Genomic DNA, 8,736 nt, shown 5'->3' on the forward strand with positions numbered 1-8,736 from the left:
TTTGTTTATATCTCTAGTGGGGTTTTCAGTTTGAGCCTAAGCCAAGTACACCTTTGGAATTCTGACACGTCTGGCAGTATCTGGAAACAGATGGGGCAGTCCCTTGATGTTTATTTGCATAAGACAATGAGACATCTATTAGAAGAGAATTGATTCTTAGAGGGGAGTGTGTCACACACAAGTGAAATCAATAGTCAATCCTTGGACATAAGTGGGGAACAGGCAAGACTGAGAGGTCTGGATAGAGCACAGTATTTCCCATTGCAACCACATACCATACACCTCTCTCCATTCTTTATTCATATTTAAATTTCCTACACAAGAAACTCTGTTATTAAAAGATAAAATACTGTGCTCCTATAAGCTGTTTAAGTCATTAGGTCACAAGTGTATTTCTATGCTACTCCTCTAGCAGATTACAATCCTAAGTGAGAAAGGGGTCCTCTGGTCTTCACCACAAAACACAGCACAACACTGCACACAAACAACTCAGTAGGTAATCAAGACTTGAACTAATGGACACAGGAAGTGGCAGCCTTGCCCAGTGGAGGTGGTAGCTATGCCTGGCATGGGGGAGAGAGAAAGGTTTTCTAGGGGAAGTGGTATTTCAAAGCAAGCTGGAGTGTCTACAAGGAATGGTGGAGATGGACTGAAGTGCAAAAGAGCACCTGGTGGAAATGGAAGTGGCAATGCAGAGCAGCATCTAAGAAGCAGTTCCTGGAGGAACAAAACTGTAGGTACGGGGGCAAGGGGAGGGGGGGACGACAGGGTGTTGAAGGGCTTTAATTTAGTCATTTGGGGGGGAAGAATATCTGCAAAGGGAGGCAAAGCAGGGAAGGAAACTGTCATGTTAGCTGGTTTGCCGTTCATGTGAGACATTCTCTATGGACGTTTGGATGGAGGGCGTGGGTGAGGGAACATTTTGCAGAAGGAAATTCTGAAAGAGCAGGTGGGCCAAGTGCTTGTGAATGTAGCTCATTGATATTGGTGAAATACAATTTTAATTTGGGGGTTGGAATCCTCTGCGAAAATAGGCCATAGTAGTCTGTGCAACTGTCTTCATAAAGTCTTAAATATCATGTGGGTTAGCTTGGTTTGATTTTTGATAGCTATAGTAAACTGGATTTTTCCCCCAATTTTGTATTTTTAATTTTAATAAATTTATAGCCCATCTGTTTCTGGAACCAAACAAAAATTTGACAACAAAAAATTATTAAAGCAAATTACAATAAAAAGTAAATATAAGAAATGCCTTTTGTGATTTTTGTGTTCATGATATGTAAATGTTATACTAGATGCAGAAAAGCAAAACTTAAGACAAACAGCAAAAAGACTCGGATCATGATGGCTCAAAAATTAGAAATGATCCAGAATATTTTTTAACAAGGACATATAGGACCTGACTGCCTCCCATTTACCTGCCCTTTTTAAAATAATAATAATTCGACCTTAAATGCCATCTAAGGTTATGGTCTTGCCCCATCCCCAGTGGTCCACCTGTTCAGCAAGACATGCTGACACTGAGACATCCTAGGAATGAGCCTTCCTAGCACCCTGGGACTCCGTTATCCAACCAAAAGGTTGGTCATCAATGCATCCTTTGGATTGATTTATGACCAAAAGGGGGATGTGTGGACGAAAGGGACCACATGCTGACCTGACAAGCTCAGGAGAGGCTTGCATGGCAGTTTTGGTGACCTAAAGTAACCACAAAGGATGGTCTGAAATTAAACCTTAACTAAAAGCAGTTATGGTGGGCAGTTACGTCCTAAGCCGGTATCTTCACTGATAAGGTCCACCTTTACCGTAACTGAGCCTATCTGTCTTTTTGCATCTATGATAACATGTCCTTGGGATGTCTGGGAAACTTGTGACTTCCCTTTTTATGGAGCCCCTGGGGCACAGCCAGGTGTGCTGGGCCCAGGACAGATGCCACAGATTCTTTCATTTATCATGTTAATTGTTCCTCCGCCCACCTAAGTATGTGTCCATCATTTTACTTTTTATCCTATCACAGAGGTCCCCCCCCGCCACCCCGACCCTGCTTCGCTTGATCCCACCTCCTTAAATTTGTCACCAATGAATTTCATGTATAAATACGGATGTAACCCTGCCATTCTCCAGAGCACTATCTCAATTCCTTGAGGTTCTGCTTCCTGGCATATGTCGACAGTTTGGCTCAAATAAACTCACAAAAATTTAAAAAAAAAATGCCAAAAATTAATTTAAAGGGACATTAGGAAATGAAAAGAGAGAATTATATTTAAACACACACACAACAAAACTATGAGGTTTCAGTGTAGGTTAGCTAGTACAATTGCATATAAAATAGGTTTTGAATATTCTAGTAGTCAAATAAAAAATTATAATTGATTATATAATATCTTCTTAGATGATATAATCCTCATTTTATTTTATTTTTTGCTGTTGCTATTAATCACCCGACAATATCTTTTTCCATTGATTTTTTTTTTTTTTTAGAGAAAGTGTAAGGGAGGTAGGAAAAGAGAGAGAGAGAAAAAAAGAAACATTGATGTGAGAGAGGTACACTGATTGGTTGCCTCCTGCATGTGCCCTGACCCGGGCTGGCGATCGAACCTGCAATCGAGGTATGCACCCTTGACTGAGAATCAAACCTGAGATCCTTAGTTCATGGGCCAATGCTCTAACCACTGAGCCCAGTGGCCAGAGCACTATTACCCTCATTTTAAATTATTGTTTAACTATTTTTAAGTGTTTTCTCATAAGAACACACAAACACATTGATGAAATAATTCAAGCAGTACAAAATACATACAATAAAATGAGGATTCTACTCTCCTCTGTCAGAAGTACTTTTCATATATGATATGTGTCTTTGCATCTTTTCTTCTATGTGTTTTCAGCTGTCAATACATAGGAGTGTGGTCCTAGAGAGACCTATGAAAGAAAGCTTCACTGTAGGGGTTCTGGCTTGAGTCAATCCTCTCTTTGAGGATTGTAGTTTCTATGTATTTTTCTTTTTAAATTAGGAGTTGATAACTAGAATGATGTTTCTTGAGTATCCTATCTAATAAAGAGTGAATATGCTAATTGACCCTCATGCTGTCACAAAGTTGGTGGCACCCACAGCCAATAAGGAGGGAATATGCTAACTGACTGCCCCAACCTCAAAGATGGCAGCACCCACAGCCACAAGATGGTGGCTCCCAATCCCCTTAGCTCCACCAGGGCAGCAGGCACGCAGCAAGGCCAGGCCCACTCCCAGGCAGGCCCGGCCACTCCATGCACCTGCCTCTGGATTCCCCCATTCCTCCCAAACCCCAGCTGCCCAAGGCTGGCCCAAGGCGCAGGCAGGCCTCAGATGGTGGCTGCCCAGCTACCCAGGGCCACCCGAGGCTCAGGTAACCAGGGCCGGCCAAGGCTTGTGCTGCCGGCAGGGGCAGCAGCAGAGGTGTGATGGGGGCGTCGCCTTCCCCTGATCGCCGGATCGCCTCCCGCCCCTGAGTCTCCCGGACTGTGAGAGGGGGCAGGCCAGGCTGAGGGACCCCCCCCCCCACTCCAGTGCATGATTTTTCATGCACCGGGCCTCTAGTAGAAGAATAAAGATGATTTAGAATTTTTTCAAAGATTCCTATATATTTTTAAATTTCTATATTAACTGTGTTATACCATCTTATCTAATAAAAGAGAAACATGCAAATTGACCATACCTCTGCTACACTCACAAGCCATGCCCACAAGCCACGCCCACCAGCCAATCAGAGTGACTATATGCAAATTAACCCAACCAAGATGGCTGCTGGCAGCCACAGAGCTGGAGCAAGCAGGAGGCTTGGTTGCCCCCAGCAATGGAGGAAGCCAAGCTTCCTGCCTGCCCTGGCTGGCTGTGGGCTCCGCTCAAGGCAACAAAGTTTCAATTATAGAAGATAAATAAATCCCAGATACCTCCTTCCAGCCAGCCTCCACTGGGAGCTTGGGTGGTTGGGGGCTGTGGCCAGCATGCAAACAGCCGTCAGTCCCTCACTCAGGATGGCCACACCCTCATGGGTGAGGGTCCCTACTGGGGGGCTTGGCCAGCCTGCAAACAGCCATCAGCCCCTCACCCAGGCTGGCCAGGCACCGCAGCGGGAACCCCCACCCTGAAGGGGGTGTGGCCAGTCTGAAAATGGCCCTCAGCCCCTCACCAGGCTGACCAGGCACCCCAGCAGGCCCCCACCCTGATCCGGGACACCCTTCAGGGCAAACCAGCCGGCCCTCACCCATGCACCAGGCCTCTATCCTATATAATAAAAGGGTAATGTGCAAATTGACTCTAACAGCAGAATGACTGGGAATGGCTGGTCACTATGACACACACTGACCACCAGGGGGCAGACGCTCAATGCAGGAGCTGCCCCCTGGTGGTCAGTGCGCTCCCACAGGGGGAGCTTTGCTCAGCCACAAGCCAGGCTGACGGCTGCCAGTACAGCAGTGGTGGGAGCCTCTCCTGCCTCCTCAGCAGCGCTAAGGATGTCCGACTGCAGCTTATGCCTGCTCCCCGCTGGCAAGTGGACATCCCCTGAGGGCTCCCTGGCTGCCAGAGGGATGTCTGACTGCCAGCTTAGGCCCAATCCCCCAGGAAGCAGGCCTAAGCCAGCAGGTGGACATCCCCCGAGTGGTCCCAGACTGTGAGAGGGCACAGGCCGGGCTGAGGGACCCCCCTGAGTGCACAAATTTTTGTGCACCGGGCCTCTAGTTTAAATATAAAAAACCTGTGTCTACTTAAATAATAATACCAGTCAGTTCCTAAGGGCAGAGTTACAAAAAGAAGACTTTAAAGCAGAGGCTGAAATGTTAGGCCAGCTGGCAATGTTTGGATGGTAAAAACCTCTTACAGTTTGACATAAATTGTTTAGAAGTACTAATGTGCTGCATACAGCTTGTTATTTTTCTCAGTTTTATGAATAACTTATGATTTCTTCATAGTTGAATCACAAACCCAGTTTCAGACTGATCTTCTCCATACTCAGATTGAGTTTCCACACAAATAGCTTATTCGAGCATTGAGAGCTCACAAACCAACTCAGAAGTCATGGCATTGGGAATATTCTTTTCCTAGTATAAGTCTCCATTAACTGTATACATCAAATAGTCATTTATATCCATTCACTGATGTTAAATTCTTTATAACAAATATTCACTGAGTATCTATTATGTACTAGACATCTTGCTAGATACCAATAATATCTAGCAAAGAGAAATAAATAGAGATCTTGCTTTCAAGCTGAGTGATAAAAATGAGTTACTCAGATGACTGGATGGTAATACTTCTGAGTGGCTCTGGCAGAGACAGAAGCAAAATACTCAAGCAAGAAAGCTAATATGAATCCCAGTAAGGTAAAATTGCCTGTAGCCTGGCTTATTTTTCTTACTCAATAACTAAATTACAGATTCTCAATTATATGACTGATAAAAATATTTTTAAATTAAGAAGATATCTTTCATAATTTTCCTTCGTTTTTGAATTAAAATTTGCTCTAACAGTTTGTCCCCCCTCCTTTTTTTTACAGATTAGTCCAAATTTGAAGCATAATTCACAAGTGTAGTTATCTTCTAGGCTTCATTTCACACTGCAGTGTAATTTAAGGTCTTTCTGATAGCACCATATTATGGACTGATGTTTGTACAGCTTAATTTGGCTGCATAGGTTCACAACCAAGCTGTGATCTGCATGATATCAAAGTAGGGAGCTAGTTCATTTGAAAAGAATTGAGATCCAGTTAAGAATGAGCTGATAAATACAAAAGATTTGCTTAACCAAGTACTTTTGGGCAGCTATTACTTGTAAGGGTTTTATCCTTTATGTTTTCCTAAGTGCTGATCCATGCCAGGGTTCTCTTAGGAGGCTCCAGAAACACTAATTACATGAGAGGAGGGACATCGTATCTGTGCGGCTATTTTCTGACAGATTATATTGTGAAGAAGTTTGCCCAGAATGAATGTTCGGACACCTACTCAACATACCAGCAAGAGCAGTTCTTTTCCAGAAATTCAAGTTCTGGTGAAAGCCTCTTCCAAGTTTACAAAGCACAGTGCCTCTCAAATAAATCTAATGAAGCCCACCTTATTTGGGGAAATAATTTGCTGAGCTGCACTGCACTGGAATGTTATGACTTATATGAGTTATAACAAGGTCTGAACATCTCAAGAACTCCTTAAGCTTAAAGTATATCTAAATCCTATTTGCCGTTCTAAGAAATGCATTTTTAAAAATTGTTTTAATTACATTAGTTTGATGATATAAATGTTCTCATCTACTTCTGTCTTGGCAAGGGCTTGATTAAACATTTTTATTAATGCTATTTAAAATCGTGAACTACGCATCATCTGTGTATTTAAGCTTTACATCCAAATAACCTTTAACTTGAAAAGTTGAGTTGGGAGTGATAATTAGTATTTCATGCCCTCTTGCTTTAGCCTGAGATTTAACGACTAGGAAGGATAAGAATTTACTGTTTACACTACAGATATAAAATATTCTTAGTCCCTACCAACAATAGGACAGTATGGAGGAAATAAACTCTTAAACAGGAGCTAATGGGGATTACAGAGATTAGTAAAATCCATAATATTGAACTGGTTTCAAAATGACTTCTTTCCCCATTAAGTCAAAAGTTATTTTGGATTTATGGGTAAACACCAATGAGTTCAGATATTACATGTCCTAGATTTTGCTTATTTAGGAGCATGGTCCCCTACGGATTACCCCAGAACTCAGTTGCAATAGTGTCCCTGTGAAGGAGATCAGTGACTGTAACTTCTCCTGGGCCCCTTGGAGGAGTCGCTCAGGCACCACCTGATAAGAGTCGGCAACACTAGGAGGCGGCTGGCATCATGCCCAAGAATAAAGATAAAGGAGGTAAAAACAGGTGTAGGGGTAGCAATGAGAATGAATCTGAAAAAAGAGAATGGGTCTTTAAAGAGGATGGACAAGGGTATGCTCAGGTCATCAAAATGTTGGGAAACAGATGACTAGAAGCAATGTGCTTTGAGGGCGTGAAGAGGTTATGTCATATCAGAGGAAAATTGAGAAAAAAGGTTTGGATAAACATCTCAGACATTATTATATTGGTTGGTCTGTGAGACTATCAGGAGAACAAAGCTGGTGCGATTTTAAAGTAGAATGCCCATAAAGCTAGAAGTCTGAAGGCCTAAGATGAGCTTCTAGATAGTACATGCTAAAATGAAATGGATACACTTGATCTTGGAGATGATGATGAAATCCAGTTTGATGATATTGGGGATGATGATGAAGGCATTGATGATATTTAAATTGAACTCATAGTTTCTAAATATTGTTCTACAGTTTGGATTTTTACCATCACTTGTTAAGAAGACTAAAACTTGAGCTTGAATGTAGTTTATTAAGGAACACAGATTTATTTTCATTGTATCAAAGTATTATATTTCTTTTTTAAATGTTTTTTTAATATGTTAGGAAGGAAGAGGGAGAGAGATATGGAAACATCAATGAGAGAGAAACATCATCAGCTGTCTCCTGCACTCCCCTTGCTGGGGATCAAGCCTGCAACCTAGGCATGTGCCCTGACTGGGAATTGAACCTGTGACCTCCTGGTTCATGGGTCAACCCTCAAACACTGAGCCACACCAGGCAAAGTATTATATTTCTTGAAGTGAAATGTTAACACTGTATTTTTTTTTTTATGTAATAGAACTTAGGGGGAAAAGACCACATTATCTGCTGTTAAAAAAAAAATGAAAGAATAGAGGAGAAAGAGAAAATAAAAGAATAAAAGTAATGTTTTCTAGTTAATGGATGTTTTGAATAAATTGCCTATTATCGTTGTCAGTGATAAGCTTTAGTTCCAACTAATTTTTTTCAGAGTCTTTCTGTATGTTCCAGTTACCTAGATGTTCTCTTTGATTTTTACTAAAATTTAAGGAAGGCAGAAATCTACATTTGATGTCAAGAAAAGAGGCTATTTTCATATTTATGTAGCTTTACTTTATACTGTGTTTTATAACATTCTTTCCATCATTTTATGTTGTAACCATAATAAAAAAAATTCCAAAGTGCAGATTTTAGAACAAGGATTTGATGAACAATTTTGAATTTGTAAGTAGTTGCAAAAATTCAATGCTAGGTAATACTCAAAATTAGAAGTACTGATATACTAGTTGACAGTGCTTTTTACTTAATATGGAAAAAAAATTTTCATAAACAAGGCAACTTTTAATGGTAAAAAAAGTAGAATGGGTTTTTACTATACAAAATAGGTTGCATTAAAATATATCATTTTATTTTCAAAACATTGCATTTGTAACCTATGGTTCTGGGCTTTATGAACAATTTTGTGAACCTATGTCACTCCAAAAAATTCAATAAAATAAATAAATAAAATTACAATGTATAAATGTAAAACTAATTTCATAATTCTATATAATAAAAGCCTAATATGCTAAATGTCTGGTCAACCGGTCAGCTGTTCAACCAATGAAAGTGTAATATGTTAATGATATTCTAAGGCTGCTCGACCACTCACTATGATGTGCACTGACCACCAGGGGGAAGCTGCTCCGACCCCATAGGTTAGCTTGCTGCTGGGGTCCAGTCGATTGGGACTGAGCAAAGTGGACCAGACATGCCCTGGAGCCCTCCTGCAGTCTCTCTCCAGTTGGCCAACCTTCTGCGTCTCTCTCCAGCCCTGATCGTGCACCGGTGGGGGTCCCTCAGCCTGGCCTGCACCCTCTTGC

The 8,736-nt window shown here is 41.5% G+C and overlaps 1 pseudogene; it reads left to right on the forward strand.

Annotated features, from left to right (window-relative positions):
• Positions 1-6,855: 6,855 nt before the first annotated feature.
• Positions 6,856-7,293, forward strand: LOC132229213 (eukaryotic translation initiation factor 1A, X-chromosomal-like; annotated as a pseudogene).
• Positions 7,294-8,736: the final 1,443 nt, after the last annotated feature.

The sequence above is a fragment of the Myotis daubentonii genome, chromosome 3, assembly GCF_963259705.1.
Source record: "Myotis daubentonii chromosome 3, mMyoDau2.1, whole genome shotgun sequence".
Classification (NCBI taxonomy): domain Eukaryota; kingdom Metazoa; phylum Chordata; class Mammalia; order Chiroptera; family Vespertilionidae; genus Myotis; species Myotis daubentonii.